The sequence below is a fragment of the Callithrix jacchus genome, chromosome 10, assembly GCF_049354715.1.
Source record: "Callithrix jacchus isolate 240 chromosome 10, calJac240_pri, whole genome shotgun sequence".
Classification (NCBI taxonomy): domain Eukaryota; kingdom Metazoa; phylum Chordata; class Mammalia; order Primates; family Cebidae; genus Callithrix; species Callithrix jacchus.
The window spans coordinates 16,158,238-16,181,587 of record NC_133511.1 but is presented as its reverse complement, the minus strand read 5'-3'; the positions used below and the strand labels follow the sequence as shown (position 1 = coordinate 16,181,587).

Here is a 23,350-nt window from a genome sequence, read left to right as displayed (position 1 = left end):
GTGATCTCCAAGACTGGGACTTTGGAGGTGTCCCCAGATGCAGAATGCCTGAGCCCCAGGCTGTGCCACCAGATCGAAATGAGAGCTGAAAATTCAGATTGGACAACTCGACAGGGAGAACGCTGCAAGGAGATCTGAATAGTTTTGCTGGAGTGGGGTTTTTCTGGAGCAGATGCTCATCTCTTTTCTGACCTTGAGACCAAGAGAAGAACCTGAGGGAGCCCAGGATTTGGGTGATGAATCAGCGAGAGGAGGAGGAGCTGTGAGCTCTGGCCAGGAGAGCTGGACCCTGGGAGGCCTTGGCAGCTGGGGCCATGGACTTCCTTCCCACTTCTGGTCTCAGTTTCTAATCTGTCCATCAGAGACTCTAGACTGTGAGAGTCTAGGGTCTTTCTGAAGGACTTCAAGGCCAGTGGGGGCTGGGGAGGTGGAGACATCCTGCTCCTGCCCCTCCCTGTTCTTCCTCACCCTGCCTTCTCTGCTATGTGCTAATGTAATGTGACTTAAAAGTTGAAGAACATTTTCTTTGGGAGGCTGGAGTGTTTGTGGTGGAAATGAGGGAGGGAAGTCGAAGGGTAATTTTTGCTTTAATGGCAGGAAGCTCAGCTCCCTCTTCCTGGTCTCTAACACAAACAGCCCACAAACAAGTGCCTTCACTGCTTTGAGAATTACAGATGGGAGAGAATGCTTCCAGTGCAGAGCTCCATGGTGGAAGGCAGCTTGGTCATAGAATGCTCATCTTGTTAAAAAAAAAAAAAAAAAAAAAAGGTCCAAGCTCCATGTGCTGGGAGAGCTGGGCCCACCTGTGTGAGATAGGTATGGTCCCCTAAAACACCCATCCCTTCTCCTGAGATGGTTGTCTATCTGGCCTGCCTCTTTCAGGGGTCTTTGTCTCACTCCACAATCCTGTCTCTTTCACATTTGTTTGTCTCTCACCTTATCCTTTCTTCTGTGTTGGTGTCTCTTTCTTGGTGTCTCTGCCCCTCCTTTTTCCTCTCTCGTTCTCTCCCTCCCCATCATCGATCTCCCTGACCTCTGCATTAGCATTCACAACCTCCGGCACCAGCCACTTAGGCCAGAAAGACAGGTCCTTGGAAACACAATTGAAATATTTTTATAGATGACCAGCGGAGTTTGAGTGACATGCCCTTCTTAGGCTAAATAAAATTAAAGTTAAACCTTCTAAAAAATACATGAGCCAAACATCCTCTGCACATTGCATTATGCAAATGCAGCTGTCCGGCGCTGCACAAATTAGCCCTCCTTTTGAAATTTGCTGCTGCTTCTTTCCTTCCCTTTGCTTTCCTCTTTTTTTCCCCCTCTCTCTCTGGGTTTTGAGCGAAAAGGCTTTGTGATTTTAGGCTGGCAGCTGAAGTCTGGGGGAGAGGCGGGAGGCTGGAGGGTGGGAGGACCAGTGAACTCCTTCTGATTTTCTCTTTGTCCCCTTTCTTCCCTCTCTTTGAAAGGAAGGCGATGGAAAAACAATGAGCACAGAATGTCGCCCGGCCTCACCCTCTGTTTCCAAACTGCTTTGCAGGGTCTGGCCGGGAGAGGTCAGTCTGGGGTTGGGAATAAGGACTCCCAGGAGTGGGGGCTCTGCTGTCTCTCTGTCTGGGGGCCCTGGTTGCTGGCAGCCCTGAGGGGATGGAAGGATGAACAGATCACAGACCCACCTCCACCCCAGGTCCAGGCATTCAGGCCCAGCCTCTGCATTATAAAGCATGTCTTTTCTCTAGGGCCTGAATCCCAATGGATTGGAAAATTAAGCTACGTTTCAGATGTGTCCTTTCCTCTGTGCCCAGGCCACAGTGTCAGGGAGAATTTGGCTTTCTTGCAGAATATGGCTTTCATGGGAGAGTCACAGCCCTTGTCAGGGGACTGTGAAAAAGGACATGTGATTGGGACAGACTGGAGACAGCTACCTTCCCCTGGCCAACGGACCAGGTCACTGAAGGAGGACTGTGGTCCTTATAACGTTCCCTGCACATGAGCTACCACAGGGTGAAATATCTTCATGAGAATAACTTACTGGCCCCCAACCCCTTAATGAGGAAAATGTATCAGGGAAAGGGACGAAAATAAGTTACATGGAAGTATAAATTACCTCCTAGAATCTCAGCGTTTAGATGTGCTTTAGAGGGTTTTTGGTTTCACGCTATTGGTACAGGGGCTGAGATCAAAGTTGATAACGGTAACTTGGCCAAGGCCACAGGCCCGATGAGCACAGGCTCATGCTTCAATGCCGTCCAAGTTGCTTCAGGCTGGTATCACAGGACACCACAGACGAGGTGATGTCTAAACAGCAGAATCTTATTTCTCACAGTTCTGGAGGCGACCTAGAAAGTGCAAGGTCAAGGTGCTGACAGATTCTGTCTGATGAGGGCCCCTTTCTGGTTCTGCTTTCTGTGTCTTCGCATGGTGAGGGGCTAGCTTGCTCTCTGGGGTCTCTTTTATAAGGAAACGAATCCCATTTGTAAGGATGGAGCCCTCATGACCTCATGATCTCCGAAGGCACCCATTCCTAATACCATTAACCTGGAAATTCTGATACAGGAACTTGGGGTGGGGGGAATGCAAACATTCAGTCTATTGCACATTCTCGTCTCTAAGCAGAAGCACCAAGGGTTGGGCACAGAGAGAAGACAAAGAGAAGGTGCGGGGGCAGAATGAGCTTCTGGGACAAATACCAACTGACCTTCCCCCGTCCCCAGATATGGTCCTGCCCCCTGCCTCCCACACATGTGGCCGTGCTTACATCCAGCTTGTCCTGCACCTGTTCCTGGTTAATTCCTTCTGAACCTCCGGGACTGAGTGTTGATTCCAGATGATTCTTCCCCCATCACATCTCTGAGCGATTGCAGGTGAATCCATGGAGTCTTGGCTGATCTTGCCCTTGCTGTCCTACTGCTTATCTCCTCTTCCTGAGCTCTGTCCACCTGGGGGATTGGCTGTGGGGAAGGGACGGGTCAGAGAGAGAGTGGTAGATGGAGGTAACTCAGTGTACTAAGTGTGTCACAACGTGGGGAGACTGACAGCAGCCTTCCATCCCATTCCAGCCTTCCTAATCCAGACCCTTCTCTTTCATAAGCTCCTTTACTCCCATTCTGAGCCACCCTTCCCTGTTGCTGGGGAGATTCCTTTTCTGGCTCCCTGATTCTTATCAGCACTTTCTTACTCTAGAGCTTTAAATGTCCAGCCTGGCATCAACACATATTTATTGAGTCTCTGCTATATGCTAGGCATTAAGCCAGGCAGAGGGAGCATGGCTGATCCCTGTCCTTGTGTAGTTTATAATCTAGTAGGGAAGAGGGATACAGGCATGTGGAAGGAGACAGTGTGGGGGATGGAAGCCTCTTGAGAAGTGGGGATGTGACAGTGTGGCAGACACTGGCTAGTTGTGTCAAAACCTTTCTTCTTCCTGGGAAAGATCAGACTACAGGTCCACTCTCCCTTGCAGTGAGGTATGATTTTGTGACTGAGGTCTAGCTCTGTGCTAGTCAAGGTATTGTTCCTAGGAGGGCAGCATCAGAATTGCCTGGGAGTGCAAAGTCTCAGACTCCATGTCAGACACACTGAATCAGAATCTCTGGGAGTGGGACCCAGGAATCTGCAGGCAAAAGTGTGAGAAGCTGTTTCAGCCAAGGGAATAGGAGTGGAAGTTGGACTCCTCGGTGGCCCAGTGGTTTTGAGTGGTTGTGTTCTTCCTTCTGCTTGTTAGACAGCAGGTGCATAGAAATGAGCTAATCATTCCTGGTAGTACTTGGAAACTATCATCATTCTTTATGAAGTTCCCTATTTGTTTTACTTTGTTTCTTTATTTCTTTCCATTTCACTCCCACCCCTATCTCCAACTCCGCCTCCATCTCTATCTCTTGTAAGAAACAGACACATACATGTATATATATTTTGGTCTGTTTCTTGCCTTTTTCACTCCACCCTGTTTTAAATACTAATTTATGCTGCTGTACAGGCATCTATTTCACTACTTCTGGCTTGGTACATAGTATTTCACCTATGCACCCACTAAATATTGCTTTTGATCCCTCTCACTTCTGGCTTTCTAACTGTTGCCAGGCTGATGGGTTTAAAGGATTACTTCACATAGTAATCAAAGAAATAAAAAAGAACAGTGAAGGACCCTTTTAAACCCATCAGCCTGGCGACAGTTAGAAAGCCAGATAACACCAAGTGCTGGGGGAAAAAATGTGGAGAAACAGGCACAGCCAGTTTAGGGCTATTGGTAGTTCAAGGGAAACTGAACACAGCCCAGCGACCCCTCTCCTGGGACAAACTCAAATAAACTTCCACGTGATCCCTGAAAGAACATGCTTGAAATTGTTCATCACTGCCAGGAATTCTAGCCAACCCGGGTGTCTGTCAGAAGTGAGAGGAATCCCAGTTGTAGGGAAGGACTTTTTCAGATTTTACCCCATGTGAATTGCCTGGTCATACTTTTGCCATTCTTCAGCCGTTCTTCAGTTGTCTGTCTCTTGTAGATTTGAAGGAGTTCCTAATACATGCTAGCGGTGCGCATATCCTGTCTCAGTTTCACAATAATTTTTCCTTGTCGGTCACCTGCCTGTTAGCTCTGTAGTACCCTTCAGTGAACAGCAACCCTCAATTTTATTCTAATCAAATGCACTATTTCTTTTTTGCCTTATGGTTTGTACCTCTTGGGGTCTTATTACAGAATCTTTTCATGCCAAGGTCATGAAGATATTCTGTTTACATTTGCCTCCATTAGCTTTAGAGTTTTACGTATCACATTTAGGGCCTTCATCTTCTGGGGTTCGTTTAGGTTTTTATATAGCAGAAGGAGAGATGTAAAGTTTTTTTTAATTTATACGATAAGCCAATCTTCTCAATACTACACACCAAACAAAGCCTTTTCCTCCAGGCATGCTCTTGCATGTGTACACGCGCGAATACACACACCCCCCACCACACACACACCCATCTATATGTTTTACTCCTAGGTTCTCTCCTCTATTCCATTGGTTTATTTGTCAGTTCACAGTTCCTGTAATCATACTATGGTTTACTTTTTAAAAAATTATTGTGGTAGTTATTAGAACTGTTCACAGTTTAATTCTTCTGTCTTTCAGGAAAATGGTATGTGTGCACTTTCCTGTTCACTTGGAGTTAGATGTGACTATGTGACTTGATACAACAATATGTGAACATAAGTGATATATGTCACTTCTGGGCAGAAGCTTTTAGAGCCAGTGTGTAATTCTCTGTGTCCCCTTCCCCTGCCATGACAAACTCCACGACGGCCTGGATTGTGGACTGAGGAGACGCAGAGCAGATCCTTCAGGCAATCCACTGTGAACATGCAACAGGAGCAAGGAACAGATTTTTGCTGTTTGAAATGACTGTGCTTGGAGGTTTTTGTTTCTGCACCAACATCTAGCCTGTCCCAACTGAAACAGTTACCATGGTTTGTACTGTTAGCTGAGAGGGAACCTTCCTCCTCTTTGTTCTTTAAAAAATTACTTCTGCGGCCGGGCGCCGTGGCTCAAGCCTGTAATCCCAGCACTTTGGGAGGCCGAGGCGGGTGGATCACGATGTCAAGAGATCGAGACCATCCTAGTAAACATGGTGAAACCCCGTCTCTACTAAAAATACAAAAAATTAGCTGGGCACGGTGGCGCATGCCTGTAATCCCAGCTACTCAGGAGGCTGAGGCAGGAGAATTGCCTGAACCCAGGAGGCGGAGGTTGCAGTGAGCCGAGATCGCGCCATTGCACTCCAGCCTGGGTAACAAGAGCGAAACTCCGTCTCAAAATAAATAAATAAAGTAATAAATAAAATTATTTGTGGATTTTGTTCTTCCATTTTAGAACTTGTCTGTCTTCTAAGAAATTCCAGTTGAAAAGAATCCACCCATCCAAGCAGTTTTGAGCAAGAGTATGACAGAGGTGGGGAGGGGTTTATATTGCTCAAATATAGAAAGATTTAGTCTTCACAAGCAGCATCACCTTTTAAAGTACGTATGAGGTGCCACATCCCCAACATCCTCACTGCCCTTGATTTATTCCATCCTCTTGCTGCTTTTCCGGCTCATGTTTCCCTATCTTCCCTTCTTTTGATTTTCATCGTCTCTCATACTCCCTTTCATATGAACAACAAACTCCTCCTGAGTCTCTTGCAGGGAGCTTTTCCCCTTCATCCAAAGGTTTGGTGCTTCTGGTGGGCGGAGGTGGAGGTGGGGTAGGTAAGTAGTCTTCACCTTTTATCTCACATTTATCAAGAGAACCTTCCAAACAGTGACAGTTCTTCCCTAAGAGGAATCCTGATGCCAGCTGTTAAGATAATACAAAATCACCCACTTTGTTATAAATAAAAGATGCAAAGAAAAATTTCAGAGCTATTAGGGGTGGGGAGAGGGGAAGGAAGACATACATTCAGATAACATATATTATAAAGGAATACATTTCATATGGATAAAGAAGTTAATTTTAAAAGGAATGACACATGCAAACTATGTGTTTTAGTTACAATTTTATGTATGTAAAAATAAAGTCATAGAAAAAATAGATGAAATACTGAACTCATTTCTTTTTTATAATTATATTTATTATTTATTATTATTATTTTTGAAGATGGAGTTTTGCTCTTGCTGCCCAGGCTGGAGTGCAATGACCCCATCTTGGCTCACTGCAACCTCTGCCTCCCGGGTTCAAGCAATTCTCCTGCCTCAGCCTCCCAAGCAGCTGGGACTACAGGCACGCGCCTCCATGCCCAGCTAATTTTGTATTTTTAGTAAGGACAGGGTTTCTCCATGTCGATCAGACTGATCTCAAACTCCCAACCTTAGGTAACCCACACACCTTGGCCTCCCAAAGTGCTGGGATTACAGGCATGAGCCACCCCACCCAGCCTATTTTTTTTTTATTTTTTGAGATAGAATCCCACTCTGTTCCCAGGCTGGAATACAGTGGTGTGACCTTGGCTCACTGCTACTTCCACCTCCAGGGTTCAAGCAGTTCTGCCTCAGCCTCCTGAGTAGCAGGGACTACAGGCATGCACCACCACACCCAGGTAATTTTTGTATTTTTAGTTGAGACGGGGTTTTGCCAAGTTGGTCAGGCTGGTCTTGAACCACTGGCCTCAAGTGATCTGCCTGCCTCTGTCTCCCAAAGTGCTAGGATTACAGGTGTAAGCCACCACACCCAACCCTAACCCATTTCTAATCTTAAAAGTAATGGTAGAAATCATTTACAAGGGAACAGACTGTTGTTTTTTTTTTCCGAGACAGGGTATTGCTCTGCCACCCAGGCTGGAATGCAGTTGTTACAGAATCTCTGGGGCTATTGATTTTTCTGGCCAGAAACCTCTGTGGCTGTGGTGCCAGTTGCCCAAGTTCTTGTCCTGTGTCCAGGAAGAATAAGGTACGCAGACAAGTGAAGGGTGAAGAAAAGAAGAGTTTTATTTAGTCTTAGAACAGCTCAGAGGAGTGAGTAGCTCCTCTCTGCAGGCAGGTGGTCTCTGCAGCTCTCAGCAGAGAGGATACTCCCCTCTGCAGCTGGTCTTCCCATTCTCTCTCTGCCCTCTTTGTTCTCTGGCCATCCTCTGCCCTCCTCTGGCTGAGCCCATGTACCTCAGAGGGGAGGGAGGAAGTGCTTGCTAATTGGTCCATGGGCGGCCAGAAAAGGTACCACAGGTCCCCAGGCTGGTGGCAATACTGGCAGCCTTGCCCTCAGCCTTCAGGCCCTTGCTGGCCTGAAGGTGGGGCCTCACTGAGGACTTCTGCCCAATAATCAGTCTGCCTCTTGCTGTCATTCAGGGCCCTGGGGGTGGCCCCAAGGGTGCTTCTCTTCCCAGATCTCCCAGATTGGAGCAGGCCCCAGGAGCAGAGAGAGGCCAGGCAGTGGGAGCATATATTCCTGAACCTGTAGGGATGGGGGTCAAGTACAGAGGTCCTTCCTGGGGTCCCTAAGGGTGCAGGCTGCAGAGGCACCTGGCTCCTGTGCCTGGGAGGGTGGCCTCAGCCACACCCAGGAAGGCAAATCCTGCCTGCTTGTGGCCCTCCCCTAAGAGCACAGGGAGGCTCCGATCCACAGCTGCAGTTTGGGGGCCTGAAGTCTCACCCAGAAGGATGGGGCTCCTGCCTACTCCATAGAGCAGAAGGTCTGGGTCTGCAGGTGCAGTGTCTGTGGCTGCAGTGGTGCAGGGAGCTCCTGTTCCAACTCAGAAGGGGCAGGACTTCCACTGGGTCCATGGAATGTGCAGCCCTATGGACTGCACTTCCCACTGTGTTCTGTGATCACAGTGGCGTGATCATGGCTCACAGCAGTCTCAGCCTCCCAGGCCTAAGTGGTCCTCACACTCTAAGTAGCTGGGACTACACGTATGCACCATCACACCCAGCTAACTTTTAATTTTTTTGTAGAGATGGGGTCCCCCTGTGTTGCCCAGGCTGGTCTTGAACTCCTGGGCTGAAGTGATCCTCACACCTTGGCCTCCCAAAGTGTTGGGATTATAGGTGTGAGCCAGTCCACTCAGCCTGGACAGGCTTAACTACATGAAAAGGTAAAACTTCTAAATGTCCAAACAATATAAGCAGAATTTAAGGGCAATCAATAACCTTGGAGACATTTTTTATAAACATGATAGGAAAAAGTCTGTAACTTTAATAAATAAAGCATTCATCAAATCAAGAAAACCCAGTAACACTTTTTAGAAAAAAAGCAATCAGATAAATAGGTAATTCCCCAAGGAGGAAACAGAATAACAAAATAACTAATATACAGGAAAAATATTCAGATTCATTCATAATAAACGAAAAACTCATTTTAGAAATCCTGCTGGAATTTTGTTTGAAATTGAATTGCTTGTATAGATTAATTTGGGGATAATTTTCTCTATTAATTTGGGTCTTCTGTTTTACCATTTGATAGTGTATAATTTTTCTTCATAAAGGTTCTTTGCATGTTTAAGTAGGTTAATTTAAGATACTTTATCTTTTCTGCACTGTGTTGGTCTGCACTGTGACTAACACCTCATTTCTAGTTGAATATTGAAGTAGGGGGTCCAGCTGTCTGCCTTGGAGCAGAAGATGAGCTTAGCATCTTTTCTTTTTCTAGTTCACCACCTCCCAGCTGCCACAGGCCCTCACTGACCCCCTCAGTGTCAGAATACCAGGATGGGGGAGAAGAAGAAAGAAAGTTCTTACCCAAACGATGCTGTTAAAGGATGGCCTTGGTGATTTCGTGCTGTATCAGCTTAGCTAGAATTACGTTGCCCAGAATTTCTTCCCTGGCTGATTCCCTGCAATCCCCCACCTTGGAGGGCACCAGTGAGTTCAGTCAGCCCCTGATTCATGGGGCTGCGGCTGGGGCTGGGACTGGGGCTGGAGTCAAGCACCTGGGGATCTGGGCCAGGGAGGGAGTGTCAGATCCTCATTCTGCAGCAGGTGGGCTCCTCTCCTCCTGCTTTGCAGGCATGCCCTCTGCATGTAGCTATGAGGCTCAAGCCCCTGCACTCTTCTCTTCACCTTCCAGCAGGCCAAACTGGGCTGAGGCTTGCTGGGGAGGCTAAGCCTGGGCTTGGCTGGATATCAGGATGCTGGGCTTCTGTCCCCCTCAGGCATAGGTGGGTCTCTGAGACATAGCTGTTCCTTCCTCCATTTTTTATAAACATGATAGGAAAAAGTCTGTAACTTTTCCCTATCATGTTTATAAAAAATGGAGGAAGGAACAGCTATGAGGAAGAAAGCCCACAGCTCACAGAGGAAGAAAGCCCTCTCCCCAGAGAGCAGAGCCTCTGAACAACCTTGGCTTTGAATAGAACATTGTTGGAGTCAACAAGGGTGCTGGTACTTGACCACACTGTGAAGAGCAGCAGTATCTCCTGTGCTGGTTTACATAGCTCATTCTTTCTAATTCTGAGAACAATCCTAAGAGACAGTGCTATTGAGACTCAGGGTAAGAAGGTTGTCCCGGGTCAAATATCCAGCCAGTAAGTCACAACTCCACACAAGTCATATCAAATCACGTGCCCACCAGCAAAAAGAAATCCTGGATCTTCATACTTTTGCCTACACAGTAGTATTGAATGTACTGGCTCTTGATCATCTGTTAGGTGTAAAGTGGTGTCATGATGTTCAGCATTTCTCTTATTGTGGGAGAGGTCCAGCATCTCTTCTGGAGTTTAAGAGTCATCTTCTTTTAGGAGAAGGTTGGTTTGTATGCTTTGTTCAACTTCTCATTGATTTAAAGTCGTTCTCTCTTCTTTCGGAAAATTAACTCTTTGTGATATGGTTTCCAAAATATTTTCTTCCATTTAATCATTTCCTTTTTGGTTTTATTTATTCTGTTGAACACCTCATCAGCCCCCAGCTAGGGAAATTTGATTTTCATGTGGGCAAACTAATATACTTTTTTTTTTCTTCTGGCACTGGGTTTTGGGTCAGAGTCAGAAAGGTCTACCTCATACCAATATTATATTTGTAAAGTGCTCTTATTTTTCTAGAATTGTTTTGTTCTTATGAAAATGTGTATTTTTGGTTGTTAAGTTGATTTTGGTATGGGGTGTGTGATAGGGATCCAACTTTGCTTTTGTGTCTTTCCGTCAGATGTCTACCCACGTGTCTGAATGCCATTCATGAAAAAATAATGTCTTCCACTCTTTTGAAATCATGTGTCTTCTGTTTCATCGGTTTGCTCCTCTGATCATGTCTTATAGCGTTTTAAATATAGCTCTGTCACTTTATAATATGTTTTACTATCTGGTAAGACTAGTCTTTATTCTACCAACCATTCAGTTTCTTAAAAAAATATTTTTCTAGTAATTCTTGCTTATTTTTTTCTAGAGGTTATTAATTTCAGAATCATCTTTTAAGTTCTCCTCCTAAAACAAACAGAAACAAAGACTTTTTCTAAAAAAATCATAATCTTGTTGGTATTTGGGAGGCAGGACTACATAAAATCTGTATACTAACATAAGGGGAGTTTGATCTAGTTTTGATGTTGAATCTTCATATGCAAGTTTTCTATCGGTGCTTAGTTGTGTTTTTAGTTTTTTTCCTCCTAGGTTTTCTGTGTTTCTTGGTTTGATTTTACATATCTTTCCTGCTTCTGTTGCTATTCTAAATGTATTCTTTTCTTTCATTCTATCTTCTAATTGTTTGTGTGTGTGTGTGTGTGTGTATATATATATATATATATATATATTTCAGTATTTTAATTTTATAACTAACTTAATAAACATTCTTATTTGTGACATTATTTTGTTGATTATCTTGACTTTTCTGAGTAAGCAATCATATTAACTTAAAATGATGAAAATTTTTACCTTCTCCTTTCCAATTTTCATACCACTCAAACAGTGTTAAATAATAGTGGCAATATTGTACATCCTAGTCTTGTTCCTGACTTGAATGAGAATGTTCACAGTGTTTCCCCATTAAACATAATTGTGATTATTGCGCAAACTTACCTTTTATCATATTTTAACTTTACTATATTTTATTGATTTTTTATTTTTGTAGAGACAGGGTCTTCCTATGTTGCTCAGGTTGGACTTGAACTCTGGGCTGAAGTGATCCTCCTGCCTTGGTTTCCCAAAATCTTTTTATCATATTAAGGAAGTATCCATTCATTACTATTTTATGAGGACTTACAAAATGAAGCATGAGTGTGAATTTTTCAAGTGTTTTTCCAGCATCTATGAGGTTAACCGATGTGTTTTTTTCTCTCTTGATCTATTAATAAACTGAATTTACAAAATATTTTTTAAATAATAATTTTTGAATTCTTAGAATAAAGTCTACTTGGCCATTTTTTTTAAATGTGCCACTGATTTCTGTTTTCTAATATCTTAGTTTTTTGTTGTGATATTTGTAAGTGATATCACACTTATGAAGTAAGTGTGTGCTTTGTCACTTTTTGATGTCACTGTTATGGTATTTCATAAAAAATAATTAAGTTTTTTCCTTTTTTTTTGAGAAGGAGATTCACTCTTGTTGCCCAGGCTGGAGTGCAGTGGTGTGATCTTGGCTCACTGCAACCTCTGCCTCCCAGGTTCAAGTAATTCTCCTGCCCAGCCTCCCGAGTAGCTGGGATTATAGGCATCCACTACCATGCCCGGCTAATTGGTGTTTTTAGTAGAGAGAGGGATTTCACCATGTTGGCCAAGCTGGTCTCAAACTCCTGACCTCAGGTGATCCACCCACTTCGGCCTCCCAAAGTGTTGGAATTACAGGTGTGAGCTGCCACACCCGGCCATAAGTTTTTTTCTTTGTGTACTCTGAAGGAGCTTACACAGTATCAGAACAGCTGTCCGTAATGTTCCATAGAAATTAATCTGTTAGATTGTTTAACTTTGCTATAGTTTTGGCAATTTATATTTTTCTGTAAATATATTCTTTTATCAAGGTTCTCAAATTATTTTGCATATAAGTAAGCAAAGTAATGTCACATTATGTTTTAAATGTTATCAGTTTCTATGGTTACTTTCTCATTAAAATTCTTTATTTGGGTTGTTTCTGTTTTGTGTATTTAACTTGATAAGGTTACCTAATGGTTTATCTATTTGATTAGTTTTAAAAAATAGAATCAGCTTTTGGATTTATATATTCTTCAGTTCTTTAATTCATTTTATTTTGCTTTCAAATAACTGAGGCCTTTTTGCTGCTTTCCTTCGCTTGACTTTGTTGTCTGTTTTCCTGACTTCTTGGGTTGGATGCTTAATTATTTTCATTTACTTCACATTAACTTATTTTCATTTTTACTCTTCTGACATAAATATTTTCATTAGGATTATTTTAAGGGTATTTTTTTAACTTTAGTTTTGACCTCTTTGTCCCAAGTACCATTTGAGAGAAAAAATAAAAATTTCTGAGTGAAAAGGATTTTACTTTAAAATTCTAATTTTATTACATTATAATCCCAGAGTATTATTTGTATGGTTTCTACTTTCCAGAATATATCGAGGCTGTCTTTTCAGCTAAAGATTCTCAGTGTTTAAATTCTCTGTTTTCAGGGTATTGAGCTGAATATGTCCGAATGACCTTATGAATTAGATTATTTGCCCCTCTATATCCATTATTTTGTGTTGACTTCTTCTGTCGTGGACTGGGTGGTCAACAGTAACCTTTGCCTACTAATGTACCTCTAATTCTTAGATTTCCTGTGGTTTTACTTTTTTTTTTTTTTTGAGTCGGAGTTTCGCTCTAGTTACCCAGGCTGGAGTGCCATGGCGCGATCTCGGTTCACCACAACCTCCACCTCCTGGGTTCAGGCAATTCTCCTGCCTCAGCCTCCCGAGTAGCTCGGATTACAGGCACGCGCCACCATGCCCAGCTAATTTTTTTTTTTTTTGTATTTTTAGTAGAGGTGAGGTTTCACCATGTTTACCAGGATGGTCTCGATCTCTTGACCTCGTGATCCACCCGCCTCAGCCTCCCAAAGTGCTGGGATTACAGGCGTGAGCCACTGCACGCCCAGCTCCTGTGGTTTTACTTTAAGGATGTTGATGTGATAGTATCTGAAGAATACATATTCTTGACTCTTAGATGCTCATTGGAGATGGCTCTCGTCATTATCAAGTTTTTCTTTTTCTAATTTAATGCTCTTCTGCATCTTCTCTTCCTCCCCCAAGTTCCATCTTGTCAGCTACTAAAATTGGCTCCTTGCTCTCTTTTTGTTTGTATTTGCATGTTGTATCTTTGCCCAGTCTTCTGTTGTCAACCTAAGTAATTGTGTTGTAAAATATAGAAATGTGGGCTTTATTTTGTGATCTAGTCTGAGAGTAAGTATTTTTAGTAGGTAAAATGCTTCCATTCACATAAATTAATATGACAGTCATGCCTGGTCTTAGCTATTTTTTCTTTTAAATCAAGTTTTATGTTATACCTTCTGGTTTTATTGCTGCCTTTTTTTTTTTTTGAATCTTTTACCTCATATTCTGTTTTTATTTGATTGATTTTTATGTATGTATTTCTTCTAATAATTCAGAAAGCTTTCATTCCCCCCCCAGTGGATATATCTATTTTTATATTTATATCCATATCTATCTATATAAAGATAGAAATACATCTTTTTCCTTAATATCTGTTGGCTACTTTCTATGAGAATGAATTGCTATATTTCCACTTACTATCTCCCCACTACCACTTTTAGCTTATATTGTTGCTATTTTTCTTAAAGTTTCCCTTTTATATATCTAAATATACATGTATGTCTATCAATTTGTTAGCTTTAAGTGAACTCTTTGACAGCTATAAACAAAAAAGTTATCAGCACGTTGATACTGCTTTTTACCTCCTCTTTTCTTCTCCCATTCAAATTTTGTGAGTTACAGAATTTTTACATTATTGAGGTTTCTAACCTTTATATTTGGTTCTGTAAGTATAATCTTCACATGGCTTCAGTCTTGGTCTTACTCTCAATTACATGGATTCAGTGTCATCCTCATGTTTTCTATTGTGGTTTCTTCCATTTATCCTTTATTGTTGAGACAGAGTTTTTGCTCCTGTTGCCCAGGCTGGAGTGCAATGGTGCAATCTTGGCTCACTGCAACCTCTGCCTCTCAGGTTAAAGCAATTCTCCTGCCTTAGCCACAGCTGGGATTACAGGCATATACCATCATGCCCGGCTAACTTTTTGTATTTAGTATAGAGGGGGTTTCACTGTGTTGGTTACGGTGGTCTCAAACTCCTGACCTCAGGTGATCCACCTGCCTTTGCCTCCCAAAGTGCTGGGATTACAGGCGTGAGCCACCATGCCTGGCCTTCCCTTCATCTTTTGATGGCCTTCCTTGAAATTATTCTCTTCTTTCTTTAAACTCATGAGGTGAGTGTTTTATATTTTTGCACATTCATGAATGCTGCCTTTATACTTAATTAATAGTTTGCCTGGATTTTTTATTTCTTTGCATTAAATTACACTTTTTATTTCTTTGCATGAAATAATGTGGAGACATCTGAGGTTACCTTGATTTTTTTCTTTCACTTAAAGGCAACTTGTTATTTTGGGCTGGATGCTCCAAAGGATTCTTTGTCTTTGAAGTCCAGTATTTTTTACTGGATTTGATTATTCTATGCCACAGTTTTCCTGGAATCCAACAGACTCTTTCAATCTGAGATTTAGTTATTTTTTTATTTTTGGAGAGTTCTTACTAATCATATTTTTAAATACCTGTTTTCTTCACAGCAACATGAATTGTATATGTGTTTGTTTGTCTTTCATGCCTACCATTTTCTCTTTCATACTTTTAAAATCTTATTTCTACTAATTTCTCTTGCTTTTTTCAGTTTTGTCCCCTATATTCCTTCCTATGCTGTCAGCAGTGTCTCCGTTGGTTTTACAGTTTTCTTCTACTTATTTTCTGAACAATAGAATCTCATGATTTATATCACTTGCTTGTTTTGCTATGTTACTTTTTTTTCTTTTGTAAATGAGATGTGGTCTTGCTATGCTGCCCAGCCTGGCCTTGAACTCCTCTTACCTGGGCCTCCCAAAGTGCTGGGATTACAGGTGTGAGCCACCATGCCCGGCCATGAACACTTATACCTCTTTTTTACCCTCGTGGTTTATAGAGGTAATTGCTTCACTGGGTTTTAATATTTTCCTTGGTGATGTTTGTTCATCTTCTCATGACAACAGTTTTCTGGTGGGTGTTTATCTACAATTTATTTTCTTCTCTCTTTTTTTTGGTAATATCTTTATTGTATGGAGCCTATAGTTCCTTTTTGATCATTAATTCATCTTTGACTGAAATGACTTCTTCCTGGGCCAGCTATTTGCATGAAGTTCTGGAGGCAGGGAGCGGGGCATGGCCTTATTCTAGGCCAGCTGGAATTCTCCTATAGGGTCATTGGTGTGAGCAAGGTCTTTTAAGTTTTGCTTCTCCTTGGCCAACTGGCAATGACAGTTTCAGACAAGCTCATGATGCAGAGCGTCTCTCTTATATCCCACTTCATAGGCTGGCTGCTTCCTGCAGAAGTGACTTTTTATATGACTCATCATTCCACCTCACCTTCTCGATTTCTACTTTATATGAAAACAAATTCAATAAGGCTCCCACTGCCAGCCCACATGCCTGCCTGTTCTCATTATTCCTAACAAGCGAATGTTACATTTGACCCTGGGATATGGCACTTACCTTGGAGAGCTGTGTGTGGCCAGCTTTACCTGAACTCCGAGCCATAGCTGTCTTTTCCCAGCATCTTTCTATGCCCCAGCTGAACTTCACTGAACTTCCTCATGTATTGTAGCCTGGGTTTATAGATCTTTGCTAGCTTTTTCTAAGAAAGAATTTGTTTCTTAGTCTCCTGGTTGCTTTTAGGTGATTTTCAAGAGAAGTATTTTCTTTTGGAGGAAACACCAATTTCTCAAAATTATTCTGACTCAAATTACAATAATAACACTGTTACCTTAATTCTTATCTCTATGTGTCTTTTTAGTTTTTTTGCAAACATCTGACTGGTGTTCTTCCCATGTTTATTCAAACTTACGAGACAATTTGGTTTATCTACTAATAATAATCTTCCTTATGTGTCTAGAACCTTTTGCCCTCATAGACCCTGGACAACCCTTGGGTCAGATTTCTTCCACTGGTCAAGTAGCTGTAGATGAGGGGTCTTCGGTAACACTAGAGAATGTAGCAGTTTTGGAGTATCTCCTTAGCAGGGGGCTATCGGTAAGGGGGTTTGTTTAAGTAAAAATAGTCCAGGCAGTGACTTGGGGTCAGAACTGAGTCTCGGGGGTTTGGGTTGGCTTGGGGGATCCGAGGTTGAGCCTGGATGGAGTGGAACCTGCTGGGGAGTGGGGGGAGATAAGTTGAATGTGTAGAGGGGATGGCAGCCCATGGAAGACTGAATTCAATGCTGAGGAGTTCGGACTTAAGGCTCTTGAGAGTATGGGAAACTGGAAAGACGTGACAGGACAAAATGAGGGTTGTAGGAAGAGCTGCGTTGTTGCCTGTAGTTTCTCTGCTACAAGCTGAACTGTGTTCCTCCCAACCCAAGTTCATATTTGCTTGTTTTGCTGTATTTGAAATGAACATTTGCACCCCAGAATGCAACTGTATTTGGTGATAGGGTCTTTCTAGATGTGATTAAGTTAAGGGAGGTCCTATGGATGGTTCCTAGTCCAATATGACTGGTGTCCTTATAAGTAGAGGAAATTAAGTCACAGACATGTATAGAGGGAAGACTGCATGAAGATACAGTAGAAGATGGTCATCTCCAAGCCAAGGAAAAAGGCCAAACCAAGGCCAGGCTCAGTGGCTCATGCTTGTAATCCCCGCACTTTGGGAGGCCTAGGCAGGCGGATCACTTGAGGTCAGGGGTTCAAAACCAGCCTGGCCAACATGGCAAAACCCTGTCTCTACTAAAAAAATATAAAACAATTAGCTGGGCATGGTGGCAGATGCCTGTAATACCAGCTCCTCAGGAGGCTGAGGCAAGGGAATGGCTTGAATTCAGGAGGCAGAGGTTGCAGTGAGCCAAGATCATGCCACTGTACCCCAGCCTGGCCAACAGAGTGAGACTCCATCTAAAAAAAAAAAAAAAAAAAAAAGAAAAAGACACCAACCACATTGATGCCTTGATCTCAGACTTCTAGCCTTCAGAACTGTGAGAAAGTAAATTTTTGTTCTGTAAGCCACCTAGTCTGAGTTCTTTGTGATGGCAGTCCAGTCCAACCAAACTAATATGCTGTCTTTTCCCCTTCAGCCAGAGTGAGCTTTCCAAAGTGCAAAGCTGACCCCAGCTCTTCCCCACCATGAGATAAAGCCCGGTGTGGTCTGCAGGCCTTTCATCATCCGGGCCCTGCCACTTCTCTGGCCTCATCTCTCACGACACCCCAAACCCAGCCTCATGCATTAAGCTCCGGAGATATCCAGCAGATCAGTTATCTGGATAGACAGTGCCCCTTTGCACCCATTCATTTCTGCAAGGAGGGCCCTGTGGCTGACTCCTGGCCAGCTGTAAAGCCCGCTCAGACTTCACCCCTCTGTACAACCTTTGCTCACTCCTCCCTCCCCCTTGTACTCTGCGCCTCGGTCATCTGTTCTGCCAGGCTCACTGATAGAATCACCCCTGTTCATATCCCACTGTTAGAGAGTGAGTCTCTCTGAGCTTAGACTGGACAAGAAGGCACTCAATAAACTTTGGTTGAATTGAGTTGTATTTTGGATCTATAGGGTCATGGACCTGTACCCTAAGGAGAAAACAAAAGAGAGGGACCTGGTTGCAATCTGGCTCCTGCTAAGCCTAGTGTGAGCAAGTACATCTCCCGAGAGTGTTTAGCTGCTCCCCTGACATGCAGCTGGGTGTGTTTGTTGGTCGTGTACACAGCACAGCTTGTTGGTGAGAGTCTCATTTCTACAGGACAAGGACATCTCTGATCCCTACTTATGATTGCCCCATGCCTAGTATATAGTTCAGTGAAAGGCATGAAGGAGGCTTAAAGCATGCTTTGGTGTAGAGAGCAGAGACTAAGTGTATTGTCTCTTACCTCTAAGGGGTATGGGTTTGAATCATGACTGTCACTTAGCAGGTATGTGACTTTGGGGTAAGCTGCTTACCCTTGCTAAGTCCTATTTTCCTCATCTGTCAAATGAGGATAATAACATCTACCCCTTAGTTGTGTTGAGAGGATTAAATGCAATTCTATATCATCTTTCTGCCCATCTGCCTTTCTCTCTCTTTCTATCATCTCTGCGTATGTATCTTTCCATCTCTCCATCTATCATTCATCTATTACATATCTGTAATCTATCTTTATTGATCATCTATCCTTCTGTCATTCTATGTATTTATCTATTATCTACCTACCTAGCTAGCTTTTTTCTTTCTTTTTTTTTTTGAGACAGAGTCTTACTCTGTCACCTGGGCTGGAGTGCAGTACCGTGATCTCGGTTCACTGCAACTTCCACCTCCTGGGTTCAAGCAGATCTTGTGCCTCAGCCTCCTGTGAAGCTGGAACTATAGGTGCATACCCTGATGCCTGGCTAAGTTTTGCATTTTTTTTTTTTTTTTTTTTTTAGTAGAGACAGGGTTTTGCCATGTTGGCCAGTCTGGTCTTGAACTCAGGCCTCAAGTGGTCTACCTGCCTCTGCCTCCCGAAGTGCTGAGATTACAGGTGTGAGCCACTGTACCTGGCCCCTATCTTCTACCTATCATCTATCCATCTATCACCTGTCTATCACCGATCTATCTGTCACTCTATCTATCTATCTGTCTGTCTGTCTATCTATCTATCTACCTACCTACCTACCCACCTACCTACGTACACATCTATCAGTGTCTTGCCCTGTCCCTGGCACATACCAGTGCTTGGTAGATGTCAGTTTTATAAGCTGCAAATGGAATATTTTCTTCATTTCCCCAAGCTTAAATGACAGGGCTCAGAGAGAGACGGACCTTTTCCAAGGCTATTTAGATTTTTGACCTGTGCCCCTACATCACCCACAGGCCCAGGGTAATAGCGACAATAATAATAGTGATTGTACACTCCATGGAGCGCTTGGTAGCATAAAATGCTTCTCAGCCCACCAGCCCATAATGCACACTCAGAAATTCACTCGACCTCATGGCAGGAAGAGATGATGAGAGCAGTAGCAGCAGCCGCCATGCCATCCCGAGGCCCAGCTGCTGCCCCTCTTGTCCATCACATTAAACTCTTTGCCTTGCCAGGAGGCCTGAATAGAGAAAATTCTTCCAGAGGCAAATTGAGCTTTCAAAGGTGTTTGACCTTGAGGGTCCTTTTCCAGGGCTTGCAGAAAAAATGGAGGTAGCTGGGACCTGGGCGTCCTCTCTCCACCTGCCTGAGACAGCACCTGCCTGCTTTGCAGAGGTCGGCTCTCCCTGGCAGCCATCCCAGGCAGCTGGCCCCTCCCATGTGCCATCCCAGAAGGCCATGTCCTTGTTCACGGACCATTGGGTGCAGGCTGCTGCTCTCTCCTGCCTAATTGCCAGTGTCCTTGTTAACAGCCTCCCTCTGCCTTCGTGCCTCATACCCACCCGGCCCTCCTGGTACTCCCCATGAGTGACTCCCACTTGATGAACAAGATGTAAGTATACAAGTTATTAATCTTTCCACCAAGGCAATTACAGCCTCACAACATTCCTCCTTGGCCACGTTGGCTCTTCTATGACAACCTTATCAGGTTAGCAATTTCAGATCTGCATTAAGTGTTCAGAAATCAATTTTCAGCTTATTTTGTGTTGCAAAGTTTGCCATGCCTGAAACCGCACTGCTAATTGAACAAGAGCAATTGATGTTTTAGCAGTAATTAAAGATGGTAATTATGACCAAATCTCCCCCATGGCCCTGCCGTGTTTGCTTTTGGACCTGTCAGAAGAGAGGGTGGGCCAAATCAATCTTAATAAAGTTGGCGCTTCAGAAGTCTCCCCAGAAATGGTGTTGAACTCAGGGTGGGGACAAGGAAGCCATGAGGGAAAACGGGAATGGCATGTTTGGGGCTGTGAGGTGACTGGTCATTTGGATAGTCAGGCAGTCATCAGGGGTGGCCAGTGTGATCCTCTGAGTGCCTGGCCAGCACTGAGCTGGAAGTGGGGGGTGGGTGGGAGGAGCATTACAAAGACATAGATGAGAAAATTCTTGCCACTGAGGTGCCTACAACATATCTGAGGAGAAAAGAAGCACGTGCGTGCATGAAATAACTTCCAGATATTTGTTTCCATTCACAGACATTGCAGAGGACCTACTATGTGCTGGGTGCTAGGGGAATAAAAATAAAAGGGTATCATCTCAAATGAAACCACAAACAAGCACAAATGACTATGATATTTGTATCTTTTATCGGGGACTTGTTGCCCATCTATGCTGTGTCCTTTGAGATTCTTCAGCCTCAGAGAGGCAGCTAGAAATATGGACAGATCTCTGGACAGGGGTCTGAGGGCTCCAGGCCTAATGTTAACTGCTCTAAGCCTTGGCCTTCCCAGTGGGGACATCGATGGCCCCGTTCAACTTTGAGAGCAGGGTCTGCAGCGAGATGTAGGGGCTCATCCATTTCATATGGAACATCATAATAAGATCTGCACTGATCCCCTAAGTTCCTGTACCATGAGGTTGTTCCTGGGTTATTATTTACTCCGTGTGCCAGGAGCAGAACTTTGTGCTTGGGATGTAAAGATGGCTTTTGAGCAAAAGGCTTGTGTAAATACAAGCACGTGCTGTACTTGTAGGCAGAAGGTTAATGTATTGAGGACTCCTATAATCCCCAGACTTCCAGTGTATCATAGAGAGGTGTGCTTTGGGCTGGGCACAGTGACTCATGCCTGTAATCCCAGGACTTTGGGAGGCTGAGGTGGGTGGATCGCTTGAGGCTACGAGTTCAAGGCCAGGGTAAGCAACATGGTGAAACCCCATCTCTACTAAAAATACAAAAATTTACTGGGCATGGTGGTGTGGGCCTGTAGTCCCAGCTACCCGGGAGGCTGAGGCACGAGAATTGCTTGAACCCAGGAGGCAGAGGTTGCAGTGAGCTGAGGTTGCACCATTGCACTCCAGCTGGGATGACAGAGTAAGACCCTGTCTCGAAATAAATAAATAATAAAAAGACATGCTTAATACATGCTTGGACTGGGCAAGCGAATGCACCATGGGTTGTGTTCCAGGAGAGGATTGCCGCCCTCTGCTGTTGTTCAGCTGTTTTACAGGGAGAACTGGAGACCTCCTTTGCAAAACAGTCTGAGGGCGGGTGCCCACTGCTCAGGGGAATGTTATGCCAGAGCTGGGAGTGCTGGCTGCCCAGCATTATAGCACCTGGAAACCACAGGGAGCCACCAACCTCAGCTGGATCATTGCCAGGCCATCTAGAGAGAGCCACCAGGTCATCCAGTGGATGTTCCCTTCTGTACTTCCACAGTGGCTAGGATGTGGTGCTGACCACAGGAGCTTTACAGTCTAGCAGGAAGAACGCCCAGTATGATGTCACAATAGAGTTATAGGGTTTAAAGGAGCAGTGGAGGAGGGCCTGGGTGGGTAAGAGGATTCCTGGAAGCTGTGCCTTTAAGGCTAAGTAGAAGTTGAGTCGGTTGAGGTTGGGGGGAATCCCACTCTCTCAGAAGGGCACAGCGTGAGCACGGGCATGGAGAGCTTACGTGTTGTGGCGTGTTGTGGGAGCCACTCAAGTGCAGAGGCGGAGGTGGGAGGTGTGCGAGAAGAGTTTGGAGAGGGAGACGGGGACCTCATCAGGGCGTGTGAGACATGCCAAGCCATCTGGAGACAGGGAAGCGGGAGCCACTCTGGGGGTCACATGGAAGGGGTCAGGTGTGCCTTTGGGATAGTTCATGCTGACAACTGTGTGGGTGCAGGGCAGGGACAGATGTAGCAGCGAGGGCTCAGGGACACTGCCTGGCAGCCGCTCATAGCATGATTCTTGGCTCTTTATAGAAAGGCTAGAAAGATTCCCTGGACAAACGCTCTCCCAGCCTTTGTATCTGGTCACATGCAGAGGGTTGAGGCAATTAACCAGAGAGCCTGGTCCACGGCCCAATGATCCCCACACCTCCCATATTCAAGCCTCTGTCGATGAGTTAGGAAGCAGCAGATACAGGGTGATGGCCGCCTGCATAGCAGTTATGTTGGGCAATGTTGTGAAGTAGAGTTTCCCAGAGATGAGAGAAAGATGGACAAGATTCACAGAAGTACCCACGAGCCCCTGCCTGACATGTGGCCTGTTGGCCACAGGTATGTTTCAAAGCATGGCTGTCATTCACCATTTACACACTCACATAGACCTACCAAAATGTGCATACATGTAGATGGACCTTCCTGAGTCTTCACACACTGAGCTACAGAGGCCCATACGTTTATACACACGGTGATGTGCACAGAGAAGCCGAAAGTCATGTATTTCTGCATGCCTATGAAATGTGGCCCAGGAACATGCTGTTTGCCTCCACACCCAGGCACCCAGGATGGATATGTGTGCACGCTCTCAGTGCTGATGGGAATGTTTGCCTCTGGTGCAGGTGGCATCAGTTAAAAAAAACAAGGTAATTTGGGGGCCAGACTGGTCTTCAGTCCAGGGGAGGAGGTGGGATGGGAGTTGGGAGTGAGTGCAGAGGTCAGGGTGAGAGAGAAGCTGGGGTTGGAGCCTTTGGCTTTCTCTATGGATCTGCACCATTCTTCCCATCGCCTGGGCTTGTGGGGGTGTTTATGCCCCTCAGATGGGTCTACATGGTCTTCAGGGTCAGACCGACGTGTTCTGACAGCCAAGAAAGGGCTGGCAGCTCTAATGGGAAGACATTGGTTCCATCTCCACAACGATGCAAAAGTGAGTCAGAGAGTTTTCAGGTTTAGAGTTCATTTTGCCCAATCCCTGCTTGCACTGTCTAGTGAGTAGAGAGAGGCCTAGAGGTGAACAT

General features: G+C 44.3%; 2 long non-coding RNA genes across 2 annotated transcripts; one reads left to right on the top strand and one right to left on the bottom strand.

Moving 5' to 3' along the window:
* Positions 1 to 2,113: 2,113 nt before the first annotated feature.
* Positions 2,114 to 21,878, bottom strand: LOC118145713 (uncharacterized). Its single transcript, XR_004731029.1, has 3 exons — positions 21,769 to 21,878; positions 2,756 to 2,948; positions 2,114 to 2,336 (listed from the first exon to the last, which is right to left on the bottom strand). It is a non-coding gene; the product is annotated as an uncharacterized LOC118145713 (long non-coding RNA).
* LOC144577962 (uncharacterized) lies at positions 2,648 to 5,813 on the top strand. Its single transcript, XR_013522813.1, has 2 exons — positions 2,648 to 2,861; positions 5,106 to 5,813. It is a non-coding gene; the product is annotated as an uncharacterized LOC144577962 (long non-coding RNA).
* Positions 21,879 to 23,350: the final 1,472 nt, after the last annotated feature.